This window comes from Anticarsia gemmatalis, chromosome 4, assembly GCF_050436995.1.
Source record: "Anticarsia gemmatalis isolate Benzon Research Colony breed Stoneville strain chromosome 4, ilAntGemm2 primary, whole genome shotgun sequence".
NCBI classification, from domain to species: Eukaryota; Metazoa; Arthropoda; class Insecta; order Lepidoptera; family Erebidae; genus Anticarsia; species Anticarsia gemmatalis.
The window spans coordinates 12384525-12398122 of record NC_134748.1 but is presented as its reverse complement, the minus strand read 5'-3'; the positions used below and the strand labels follow the sequence as shown (position 1 = coordinate 12398122).

Genomic DNA, 13598 nt, shown 5'->3' with positions numbered 1-13598 from the left:
TAAGATAATCCGAAGTATTTGCATACATTTCGGTAGTGGTCCAAGTCAGGGGCGACAGATTTATTTAGTTTGTGTAACATTACGTGAAGCTATGCGGATGCACGTAAGATTGTAGTAAGCGGTGCGTTTTTATTTTAGGTAGGCACTTTCCTAAAGATTGTACTGTGTATGAATTAAGATAATTATTTACCAGTCCTAAGCTCAGATAAGAAAGTATATTAAATAAAATATTAAAAAATGGCGTTTTTAACACCCATCTTGATATTAAAAAACAAAAATAAACATTCACATCACATGTGTAAATTGATCATTGACCACTGTAGAGTATCCAATTAGGTAAGTTCAAGTGTTTGTTCAAACCACACGACTAGTCAAAATGTGGTTGACAAATATTAGTCCAACGGATTAATGGTTGTAGATGACTATTGACTTGTAGATGAAGAATAATGAAGATGTAAGTCTGTGCCTTTAGTGAAAAAGGGTAGAAGTCCGATTTTCTAGAAAATGAGTTAAGTATACTAAAATATTCAGAGAAAAGGCTTAATCGATTGGTGAAAATAGATATTGTTTATCTTTAATAATGAGAAAGTTAGCAAAAGGTGTTAACTTACCGTAAAAATATTGCAAAAGTGGGATATACTTAAGTGCACTCTAATTTCTTAACTCATTTTCGATAATTCGGACTTATACCCTTTTTCACTAGAGGCACCGGTACTTATTTATGTACCGTAGAGAGTGACTCATTGGAAATTCGTACATAGATTATATTTTCGTTTATGTGGAGTTGTTTAACCTCATGTTATGATGCATTAAGTTAATACGGATGTCTTTAATATAAGCAAATAGGAATTTTAAGATCCTTTTTAAAGCTGCTTTATTTATGTTTTATACAAAATTAGGAACGCGTTGCATGTGATCTAACACTAAACATCTGTGATAAGTCCAATAGTAGATATTGCTTCAACTTTCTTTGATGGAGAAGTTTGTCACCACTCTGGCTGTGCTTCACCTAAACTAAAAACGTCAGTTACGTTCCTGCCAGGAAACCATACCTATTACCTAGGCTATCAAAACTCTTTGAAGAGCCTCGAGCTGGCATATTGTGTGTCTCGGTAGGACATAGATAATTTCTTTGTGTCTCCTAGCTCAGCCTGGCTTAGCTATGACATACATTATTTATAGAACTACAACTGCTAATTAGGCTGTCAGTAAATACTTGGTTTAAGTATTTTCTGCACCTATTGAGCCCCCGCCATGTATTATCATGAGTTAAATAGAATTGCGTCAAAAAAATATCACGCAGGGCTTTTGAAAATAAATTGAATTCGGGGCAGTCGAGGCTTCGAAACTAAAGCTACATAACCGCGTTTTACAGTATTTATTAGTCTGTTTACTTGAAACCAAGTTAGATATAGCTCTCTAAATAATCTAAATGGGTCCAGCTTTAATTAAATGTCGGAGATTCTACAACTGATAGCAACTTCTTGCACCGCCTTTGATATTTTATTGTCTATAGATTATAATCGCTATTCACGGCTTTCTTTTAGATGCTAGTGAAAATAATAAAGATCTGTGATAATCATGATTTGTTTGCGTTTGACTATGAGCTTGAAGATGTCTAGATAACAGGTCATTATTATCTACGAAATCTTGTATACAAGTTGTAAATAGTCTTGCAGTTGGAAACAATTGTGGTGATTTCAATGGCTAAAAAATAGGTGTAAATACGGCTAGGATTTGGTAAATAAAAGTTCGGAACTAGGAACAAAAAGTTGCGTGTGACTTTAGAAAGAAAGTGTTTCTAATAAGATTCAGAATAACTGCGTATTTCACAGCTATTTCTTTCGCTAATAGAACCTGAAGGCTGGGCAGTGCAGCAATCATATCAGTCAATGCGCTGCACGGCTTGTTAAAATCTAAACTTTTATTCGTCTACTGACTCTACTCGGTAGTCTCTTTGACTATAATTTAAGCGGTATATTACCAGTAAGTTGTCCCCTTTAGCACTGTCCCCGGGTGACAATAGGGAAGAAAATTCCTAGTTGTCTCCCCGGGGACAATGCTAGAGGAGACTCCTGGGAATATACCATCTTAGCGAGAAGTCCCATGTCTCCGTCCAAATGCCTCCAAAATAATAAATCAACAGAATTATCTTTATTATCATATTATTAACTAAACAATAGTGGTATAGAACGTGTCTTTTTATCCTAGAATATCAGAAACGACCGGCTATTTCCAATATTGACTCTACAAATTAATGCTTCGACGTAAGTCAACAATAAAAAAGCGATAATTAGGTACCTACCAATATAACTCTTGTGTGTATGATAATACATTTGTGTGATGGACTCTATAATGAGGCAAAAATAATACACGATTAATTAGTACATAATATTTATTTCTAAGGGCATCGAAGAAACCTCTAGCCAAATCTTCTGCACAGAGGTACAGTTACGTCGTGTTGGACAAAATCAATTTATAAAGTCGATGTCCTGCCGCCTTGTTAGCCAGTCTCGGATGTACAGCGGCACGCCGCGCCATTCAAAACCCCGCCACCGATGCGACACTACCGTTCTCAAAATTTCGAAAAATTCGATTTTGGCCCCCGCCATTAATATTCTACACACGGTTAGTGCCTAGGCCGTCCGCCGCGACGCGCCACTGACACATTTCTGCGGTTTCGCGCGCCGTTTGAATTTAGAATAGTTCTGCATTTGTTTTTTTTTACGATTCGGTGTTTTCGATAATACTTGTGCCAGTACCACGTGCACCACGATCGGGATTATAGTGATTTTACTGTGTGATTTGTTTCCTTGGAGTTCTCTATCAAGGTGAGTACATAGATTAGTTTCTTATTCTTGATTGAATAATGTCGTCTCCTTTTGCCAAGAGAATAAACTATATAGATACTAAATAACATGCAGCTACTTATTATTCTTCAAATTAATTTAAATGCATCGCGGTGAGCGATGAGCTCCGTACATTTTAAAGGCGCATCGACTATTATCTTGTCACACGCTTATTTCATGTAGGTAGTGTTTTTATTTATAAAACATAATAATGACTGTAATGTGTTTTGAGTTTAACCATTAATTAAGATTTATTTTTACAAAAAAACCTGCAACAATATTATCCGGGCGATAAATAAATTTAAAAATTAATTGACCCATAAATAATTTCTTGCTTTCGTTCGAAGCAGTGCAATTTTCGCCTCATGGGGTCGGTGTAATGAATATTTATTTAGATCTTAAAGTTTACCGTATGTTAAAAAGTCGACTCTTATAAATGTTGTGGGCCGGGTATGTTAACAGCTAATAAACAAAAGGGAACAGAGTAGAATTGACAAACAAAAGGGGACCGGTAATAATATTAAAACAACTTATAGTGGCTGACATTTTCATTTTTAAAAAAAGATGATATGCCGTCGTTTGGCGTGATGTGATACCTATCAAGTAGGGCTGTCACGTAACCTGAGGGCCTTGTCCCACGCACCCAATGCTCTTGTCATTTCACCCGTACGGTGCTAGAATAGTTTATTGCCAGTTAGAAAACGTCACACCATGGTTCTCTTGGCAATGTGATGTGAGAAGAATTAGTCACACTTAAGACCTTCTGCTTGTTGGCAATGTTATCAATGTACGTATGCATGATTAGAATAAGTGTAGGATTCAAATATTTATCGCCCTTGCAGCGACATGTGTGTATTAATGTTTTGGATTAAGTCTTGACTGAATATAAGGTCCAGGTTAGGCTAAGCTTACAGTCTGGTAAAATATTTGATGTGTATTTTATAATATAAGACAGACATTTAGAACTTTACAGAGGTCTTTTTAGTTCGTTGCAGAGATACAACCATCATTTAGGATATGATGTTTCTAGTTAGTTAGCAGGCAGTAACTGACTTCGTTTCATTTTACTGACTATATAAGAATGTTTTCGATTTGACTGATTGTTAAAATACCAAAGCTTATTTGATCAATTCTAACTTGAAATGTTAACGACTAAGTATAATATTAACTTAGCTATCTATCTGTCCACAATATATGTCGCCTTTGAGCCAGCGTACACTGCTCATAGGTAACATACCACCATAACTATGTCGTAAGTATTTGGCATATGAATAATTTTATAGATAACTAAGTATCTATTTGTTAAAAATAAGAATGCCTTTGAGCCAATGTGCACTGCCTTCAGGGAGGTACTACGGTACCATACCAATCTATGTCATATCTCGCATATCAATTCATATTGATATCAGAGCTTTTGTTTTAAATGAAGACAATGTAGACCTCTGTCAGCCCTACCACGAGTAAGAGCAGAAAGACCGGCAGATGGTAATTTTACGCTTTGTAATGTAAATTCGATTCGCCATCTTTGTCAGCCAAGTAAAGTTCCCGCCAATATTTTCGTATGCATACATTAGTGATGTGCCTTATTTTTTATTTTTATCTAAATCGATTGCTTTGATTTAATGGCATGTGACCTTTTCACATATTTATCGATTTATAAAAAAATCGATATGTTATACCCATTTCGGATTATAAGTTAACAATTTCATGTTAGATTCTATAATAAATTGTGATTAATAGGTGTGTTATTCGATTTTTATGGCGTTATTTGTCCCATAAATCAACGATACTGTCATAGGGTAAATGGATTTTCATGGTGGTGACTGAACTCTGTGGTGTTAATGAACTTATAATTCGTGTGAAATTTGACTTCTTAAATATTTAAGGTGTATATTTTAAGTATTAGAATCAAATTTGTCCATTTTCTCTTTTATTATTGCACAGCTGTGTAATTAAAGTTAACCTGTTGACCTGATTTAGCCCTACCTCAATGACACATCGAAAAAAAATCGCTACCAAAATAATACATAATTAAAAACTCGTCCTAATTTTTACTAATTTACACATGGCATACTTCCGTAAGACATTATTTAAATATATTTCCTATTATTTATGCAAAAACCAACATTAATCTCGGCACACTTTAAAAAAGAAACAGTTAATTGTCTTTTAATAGCCAAACATCCCGTTTGAACGATCAACTATAAATAAAAACTGAATCACTAATAATTCATTATATTAATGTTGATTGTTTAAAAATGCTGCGCCTCTCCATATTTAGTTATCTGGTTTAATAATAATCGTAAACATTTAAAAAGGAATGTATGATGAAAACTGGTAATAAAAAGGCGGGAAACTTCATAATAAAAATTGCATTGACAAGGCAGAATCAGAAGTCAATGTCACGGCTATTTAAAAAAAAGTGTCTCTGTTATTTATACAAATTATTATTTACTTGAATAAATAAATATTTACGTTCAATGTCCATTTAACGTAGGTAATTTTTGGTTCGTACCTATATAATATGAAATTACTTATCCTGTCGCTGTTTACTAGGACTTCTACCAGTGTTTAGGTTTTCGTTTTGTTGTACTGATTAGGTACGAATTAGGTAACTTTTAGATAGTGCTTTTTATTAAGTAAACAATAGATACCTACCCGTCGATATAATAACCTAATAAATAACTGGGAAAAACAAAACCTGTAACTTAGAATCTCCACTTAGAATATCTCAGGCAGAATAAAAGTCATTGCATGTCTAGAATTTTTTTTATGTGATGTATAAATGAAGAAAACCATCATTTAGGAGGGAATTGAAGCGTGTAGTCTGTGTGTAATAGAGAACTGTGGGAGGCTTACCCTCGGAGAAATTAACACAAACCATCCTCCAAAGAATGAAGATTTAATTAAAAACATGCCAGTAAAATGGCGCGAGACACACATACAAACATATTAACATGCCTTTTAAACCCAAAGGTGTAGGCAGAGGTGTATGAAATACATCCACGTTTCGCCATTTACAATGTTGGTCCCATGTGTGTAGTAGCGCGCGAACCATCAACAAAATACCACAGATTTAAAAAATGGCGCTTAATTTAAAAAAAGAATAAAATATTTCGACAATTATAATTATAACCGGCTAGTATTCGGTTTGGAATAAAAAGTATCATTGAACTTGAAATAAATGTTGAAAGACGGGCTACAGTTCCACATACTTGTACATTTTTTACAAGGCAACACGAAACTTGCTCCATATTCGATACGACTCTAGTCTGACCTTTTCCAATAATGACAACGCTTGTAAAAACAGGTACGGTGTGTATTTTTGTACGACGATTATTATTGATAAATATGTTCTTGAAATTAACATTGAACTTGAAACATATTTGTTACTATTTTATTTTGGTAGTTGACGTCAGTGAGTCGTGACGTCATTGATCGCTATTGTTTAACGACCGTTTTTAATAATGCAAGATGATCTTTCATTGATGGGTTATAGAAAGAGAAGTAAAGATAAAATTATAGATGTTTGATGTTCGTCTTCAGTAACTTAATAGTGGATAGATAGGATACTGAAAACGACCATAGGTATGTACCTACAGCTTGCTTACTGTGATAGATATATGTCTGTATCCTAGTAGATGTGTGTATCCTAATAATTCAGAGACATGCCAATGAATATGACGAATAATATTTTTTATTTAGAACAGAAAATGGACAATATTGCTGATTAAATATTTCTATTGCGTGCGGTAAACAAAATAGGTATAGTCTATACCATTACCTATAGGCCACTGAAAGCTGCAGTTCCGTTACTTTGTGTAATTTTATAGACAGCAAAATTTCTGCAGTCATAATCCAAAGATTAAAAATATCATCTTAACGAGTTAGTCACAGCCACGACAGTAATCATTCATTACACCACATTGACGTCCGCCCAACAGCCATACAGAATTAATTGACCAAAAATACAGCAGCTATGTAAAAAAATATCACCACCTCGTAAAATTCGACACAGTACAGATTTTATCTGCAAAGGTGAACCGCTTCGATTCCTAGCTTGGATATCTTGAATTAACGCGCGGGCTTAATGGAACGAGATAAGGAATGAAACAACGGCGCACAATTGTATTTTATGAGCCTGAATATAGGCGCAAACCGCTGTGGGAAAGGCAACTAAAGACGTAGGAGAAAACTGTGGGTTGGGTCTCTGGCAGCGGACTGGGCGTCCGTTGCCAACCTCGGAGGTGAGACTCCAAGGCAGGCCGATGGCCGTAGTGTCCGGTCCATCGAGCCAGTTGGCCTAGGAAGGGCCCCCGTGGAAGGGGCAACCGCGTGGCGTGCGACTTGCGGTTCTAAGCGCAAGCAGTTATCCCGTCGCACGTCACACACGCGGAACAGGCAGGCACTCGTGGGGTTTTAGTGGTGTATGCCCGCCCTTCTGGCGGGAGAGTCCCACATAACCCTGTGCTCCACCCAGGGCGCAGGGTATGCGTAACGCATTTCCCCACGAAAAAAAAAAGGAGAAAACTGTGGGTGATGGAACGCGAGGACTCGGTCATTGATAAGTCTTCATCATTCGTACTCTTCTGCTCGTTTGGATGTCTATGTTGTCACAATAGCCGTAGCCACAATTGGTCAGAATCCCACATAGGGCAAATATTTGTGTGACGTTCACGAGTATCTTTTTTGAGCCTGTATGTAAAATTATCTATATAAATATGTATTTAGATGAACATAAGCATGTTTTGCACTTGTCTGGTTGCCATAGTCCAAGCTTTGTTATGACAGTGTGAGTAGTTCAATTAATATATTTAAAACATATTGATCTATTTTTTGCCTTTCTTACAGTCACTTGCTGCTATATTCCTATAAATATGTAAAGTAAAGTGCTACAGACTGTGCTTTTTCTGTGAAATTTATGATGCTTCTTAAGTAAGTGGTTGTCCCGTTGACAAATGAAACAGTTGTCGCAATAATTTTAGTTCAGTTCGTGTTTCACTTCGATTATCGTTACTGTCACGGCAATTTAAAGACCACACGTTGATATAAGGGATAAATTGTTTAATGCACAATACACTTCTTATGTTTTTGGAAAGAAGTTGGTAAGAATTTTCGAGCCATCGCAATGTTTTCAACAGTTTGGTTGGCAAGCAATTGAAAGGTTGGCAGAATAACTGCTGAGGTATCAATAACATGACCATGCCAAACTATGTTATTGACTTAATTGTCTAACAAAACTAGTTTTCTTCATGCGATGGTTCCAATAAAATTTGAGGACACATTCCGCAAATTAAACAAACACGATTGTCAAAAAAAATACACACAAATACCAATGGTCCAATTAAGAACCTCTTTCTTTGTTAAAGTCGGTTAAAGATGTAGGGAACAAAATCGATAAGTATATTGATAAAATCGCGACCAACTTCGGTAGGAATTCACCAATTTGTGGACCAATTAATCCATTTCATATTTCAATAAAAATAACCCCATCGAACAAGCAACATTTTTATATCAACACATTTACAATAATGGCTTCCTCTATAGTTTATGGTCACAACTAAAAACTGACCGAACTACATGAAATATTACCGCCATTTTAAGTCAATGGCGAAATTAAAAACATACTGCTTTAGTTAAACGTGTTGAGATAAAAAGCTGTGTTATTAATGATGAAATCATTCGGTGGTTTGTGGTTTAACGCTTTTTGCTGGTATACCGAACTCTATTATGAATTAAAATGGAGAGTCCTTGGATTTTATTCCATGTAACCATTGTTTAGGTCCGATTTTTGATGATTGTTTAACGGCTTTCTTGTCCATAATACCTATAGATATAGGTACCTACAAGATGGTTCTAGGACTTCCTGGTCCCTAGTATAGATACAGGTACCTACCTACAAGATGCCTGAAGGACTATCGTTAAATAACTTTAACGGAGACATCGTTTAAGGCAGCTAATACAGAAATAATCTGCCAAAACAAAAATCGACGTAGTGATGACAATTTCTATTACACTCCTAACTTTTACACAATACTTAAATAGTATTATAAAGAGTACCATTTAAAAATCAGTGAAATTAATTTATTAGCTCTAAATATAGGTTTTTCACTCGTCTTTATATGAAAGCCACATTTCAATGCAATAAATTACTGCAGCATTGTAACCCAAGTCTAATTCTTATTAATCGTGTACCCCTTACTGGCCCTTACTCCATGCTTCACATATCTACAAGATAGCGGGGTGTAACCAATTAAAATAGCTATCTTAATAAACATCTCGTACACGGTAGCTGGGAGTTTAACAAATTACAAGATATGAATACAATGAATACAATGGATTCAACGAGATAACTCATTATCTTGATTTATGGCTAGAGTAAGAGTGACAACTGACAGGGCTAATTAAAATAAAGAATTCTGACCTTATTTATCTGTGTTTCTGAACCATTATTGCCCCACTGTGATAGTCTTCTCTGAAACAACTTAGGTCGTAGTCTATGGCTGGCTAGGTGAGGGTTGAGGGCATTGAAGACAGTTTTTTTCGATGTCTAAACTTGTGATGGATTCAAGGCATTTCAAGGTGTAATCCCTTCCCCGTTTGGTAGGACACCCTCGCGCAGCAGTGGGCCAGCAACAGGTTAAAAAATTCCACGAGCTTCGTAATCTGCAAAAGCAAATATCAAAATATGTAAGCTCGCGACGGTTTCCTTCATCATAATAATAAGTAGGATTTATTAGTTTCGAAAACACACATAGCTACGTAATACATACTCAAATAATTAATGTACTGTCTAGGTTTTTAACTGTCAAGTGCTAGAAGAATACTTATAAGAATCATCTAGCAACCAATACAAAGATTCCTTATGTCTTAACGTCACAAGTAAAATAAAGTCAATGACCTCATTTGATATTAAACTAGTTGTGATATTCCTCAGAGTTAAATCTTTATATTTTTTAAAACCGATGTATTAATAACTGATTTACTTGCCAAGCTACTTTTTTTTGTTAAAGTGACAAAATCACATCATTTTATAAAACAGGCTGTGGGATTCCGGTTTTCTTTTCACAATAGTCGTTTTGTGAAGTAAACAGGGAAGACGATATAAAATATTTGCAGTATTTTTTAAAAACTACTCATAAGTTCAATCAGAAAGTTGTAAGCAAAAGTTGTAATAGGTGAAAATAGTATTTCCGCAATTATAAAAAAAAAACAAAACGGAAAAAACCAAGATAAAGACTCAAGACCATGTGGATTTGGAAGCATGTGAGGTTGAGGAAGAGTGTAAAGAAGGCTGACCATATGAGAGGAATAGCCACAATAAGAGAGAGAGAGCATTAAGATTAAGAAAGATAATTAAAGGATTACGGTTGTTATTAACTTAATTGATAGGCATTTAAAACACTGCTTGAACAACGATGATTCCACACACCATAGATTACAATTTAAAAAACAATCTGCCAACAAATTAAAACCATTTTAACAAGTCTCAAAAACAAAATAAAGAATGAATTGAACAGTGAAAGAAGACACGCAACTAAATGATTGCCGCCGCAAACATATGTTTTTATCCCTATCATCTCGTACCATCTGTAACCAAAATACATTTATTTGTTTAATTCAACCATTTCTTTTATTTCATTTAATTTATAGCTGACAGAATTAATCTGCTATCGTGCCAGTCACGGTGATTTACTATTCAAAATGTCAAAGCCAATTTACAACGTGTAATACGGGGTTTAAAAATTCGAAACAAATGTGTCATGGCGGATTTTTTTAAGTTCAATAAACTTATTTTTATTGGCTAAATCTCTATTAACATTTTAAAATTAGAATTATAAGCATAGGAAAAAATATTATCATGATGATTTAGCTTTCGTTCTTTATTAGAAAAAAATATAAAGTGGTATTAAAACCTTTTTAGTTTAACCATCATCTATACTAATCTATACTAATATTATAAAGCTGAAAAGTTTGTTTGTTTGTTTGATTGTTTGTTTGTTTGTTTGTTTGAACGCGCTAATCTCAGGAACTACTGGTCCGATTTGAAGAATTCTTTCAGTGTTAGATAGCCCATTTATCGAGGAAGGCTATAGGCTATATAACATCGCGCTACGGTCATTAGGAGCGGAGTAGGAACGAAAAATGTTACAAAAACGGGGAAAATTTTGACCCATCCTCTTCCACGCAAGTAAAGTTGCGCGGGTCAGCTAGTTAAATATATTATTAACTGTAAATTCCCGCCAAAAGGTGACCTTACACAAAACATCACCAGCGAATAATGATCATCTTATTAAGCCATTAAAAGTATTATCAAAAGAAATATATCGCAGGTCGGTTTTTTGGATGATAATTCGCAACCGTTTCTAATTGACAAATTGCTTCGTAATTATTTCACGATCACGGATAATGATCACTGACTCGATCACTCAATTTAATCAAAAGTTTTAAGTCAATGTTAGGATATCGCAACAGTATTTTTTTAATTATTGTTACTTAGATTGTTTATTTGCTCTCTGCCTAGTGCCTACCCGTATGGGAGAAAGTCTTGATTGACAATATCGAGATTTTTATCTTAATTTTTCTAATTCTCGCGCTGTCTGCTAACCTTTTTGATTACACTCAGCTATTTTCTCAACTTTGGGAATTTAACAAAATGCACGCAAGAAAGACTTAAAAAACTCAATAATCGCAACAAACATTAATGTAAGGTGTAAAATGCCAGACAAATTGATTGGTTTGACACTTTACAAAGAATTTATCATAACACCACGCTTTCGTGTTATAATTGAAGGAAAAAACCCTTCCCCGTGTTTAAAACTTGATCGATGGTCGAACGACGGCCATCAAGTCCTCACTTTGTATGGAAACTTAATTTTTTACAAAATTTACAACGTGCTTTTGTTTACACGCGGACAAAAAGCGATGTTGGCGGGATTCTGGACTGCTTTTTTTTTGGAAAGAACCAGTTTGAGTAAACCTATATGTATCTTTAGAATGTTGATAAACTACAGGAAAAGTTGTCCCTTAACTGTACAGTTTTGATAAGAAAGTACCTTACATTTTTGTGTTTGTTTAATAATCCTGATATATTTTATTTGATTATAACATTATATAGGTAACTAGTTGGATTCCTATTTGTGGGATCGTTCGGAAGTCAGATACTTGTATTTGAATTGTCCAACGTCATATTGACTTCCCCGGTCTCTCCAAAAAGGGCTCTACTCGCTCCTTCAATGCAAAAGGGCCACAACTCAAAAAAAAATGAAAATCGTTTTATTGCAAAAATGACACCTGAACCGACTATATTTTATAGTAAAAAAAACCCCCATCATTTTTGCTTATATTATGGCTGCACTGACTTACTGCCCTTTTTGCATTAGGTCACTTTGACAGGTAATGTCAGTGCAAAACAGCCACTTTGCGAGTTGCGCCCGGAGATTCAACGCAAATGCTCGTCAGTTGCATGAAAAAGTACCACAATCCAAAATATGTCTGTGTTGGGTGCAAAATTTCAAGTTAATGTGATTATATTTTACAATACAAAACTGCCATATTTTGGAAAACGTCCTTTTTGCATTCTAACTATAGTATTTGTTACCATATTTTGTAATACAAAAGTGCCATATTTCTGAAAACTACCGTTTTGCATTCAAACACTAGTATTTGTTATTATATTTTGTAATATAACAGTAGCATATTTTGAAATACGTCCCTTTTGCATTAAATTATTGTGGAATAAATAATCATTTTTAGCGTGCTAGAATGGGAAGGCCAGAAATATGATCATTTGGTATGATAATAATTTTAGTTTTCGTTACAATTTTAAAAATAAAATAATACATTTTGATGCAGGCAAAGTAAAGAGGCACCCTTTCCTTTCAAATTCCTCTTTCAGGGGCAAGATCGGACCAGTCCTTTTCAAATGCGTCTAGGTCATCCCGCCATCTCCATTTAAGTCTCCCGCGTCTGCTATGACCATCTTCTGGCATTCAGTTGGTAGATATGTGGGTCCACCTTTCCGAATGCATATGGATAACTAGCTGACCCGCGCAACTTCGCTTACGTCACGTAAGAGTCATATTTTCCCCGTTCTTGTAACATTTTTTACTGGTACTCTGCTCCTATTAGTCGTAGCGTGATGATATATAGCCTATAGCCTTCCTCGGTAAATGGGCTATCTAACACTGAAAGAATTTTTCAAATCGGACCAGTGGATGTGGCCGGCTCAGTTCCATTTCAGCCAGGCGGTCTTCTCCCTTACATCGGCTATGCGAGTTTGGGAGCGCAGTATAGAATTTCGGACGTGATCTGTGCTTTTGATGCATAATATACTACGCTCCATCGCTCTCTGGCTCTTTCTGGTTTTCCGTAAGGGACCATGTTTGGGCAGCGTAGGTAAGGACGGGTAGTAGGTATAAACATGTCGACGAGCTTTCACTTCAGTGACAGTGGAAGGTTACTCTTAATTAGCTCTTTCCTGGACCAGGATCTTTTTCAGGCACTTGTGACACGTTTGTCCAACTCTTTGTCCCGTCGCGTCGGTTGCTAAAAGAGGTTATCTGGCCCTAGCAAGTGTACTCGTCGACATAGTCTATGACGTGCCCGTCTACCTCGACCCTACGTTTTGTGTTGTTGGTCATAACCTGGGTTTTTGTACGGTTCTTACTCAGTCCAATCTGAAGGTTTGCCGTGCTCAGATCTTTGAGCATTGATTCGAGTTCCGATGCCGAAAAAGAGAAAAGGACT

General features: G+C 35.6%; 1 protein-coding gene across 2 annotated transcripts in view; it reads left to right on the top strand.

The window, feature by feature from the left end:
* The first annotated feature begins 2493 nt into the window (after positions 1-2493).
* The window catches only part of LOC142972601 (uncharacterized), a 60848-nt gene continuing 49743 nt past the window's right edge, over positions 2494-13598 (top strand). Inside the window, exon 1 of one of the 2 annotated variants that reach the window (XM_076113857.1) lies at positions 2494-2831. The gene's annotated coding sequence lies outside the window, so the exon portion shown is untranslated. The remainder of the gene's footprint in view (positions 2832-13598) is intronic. The other variant, XM_076113858.1, reaches the window with a different exon arrangement.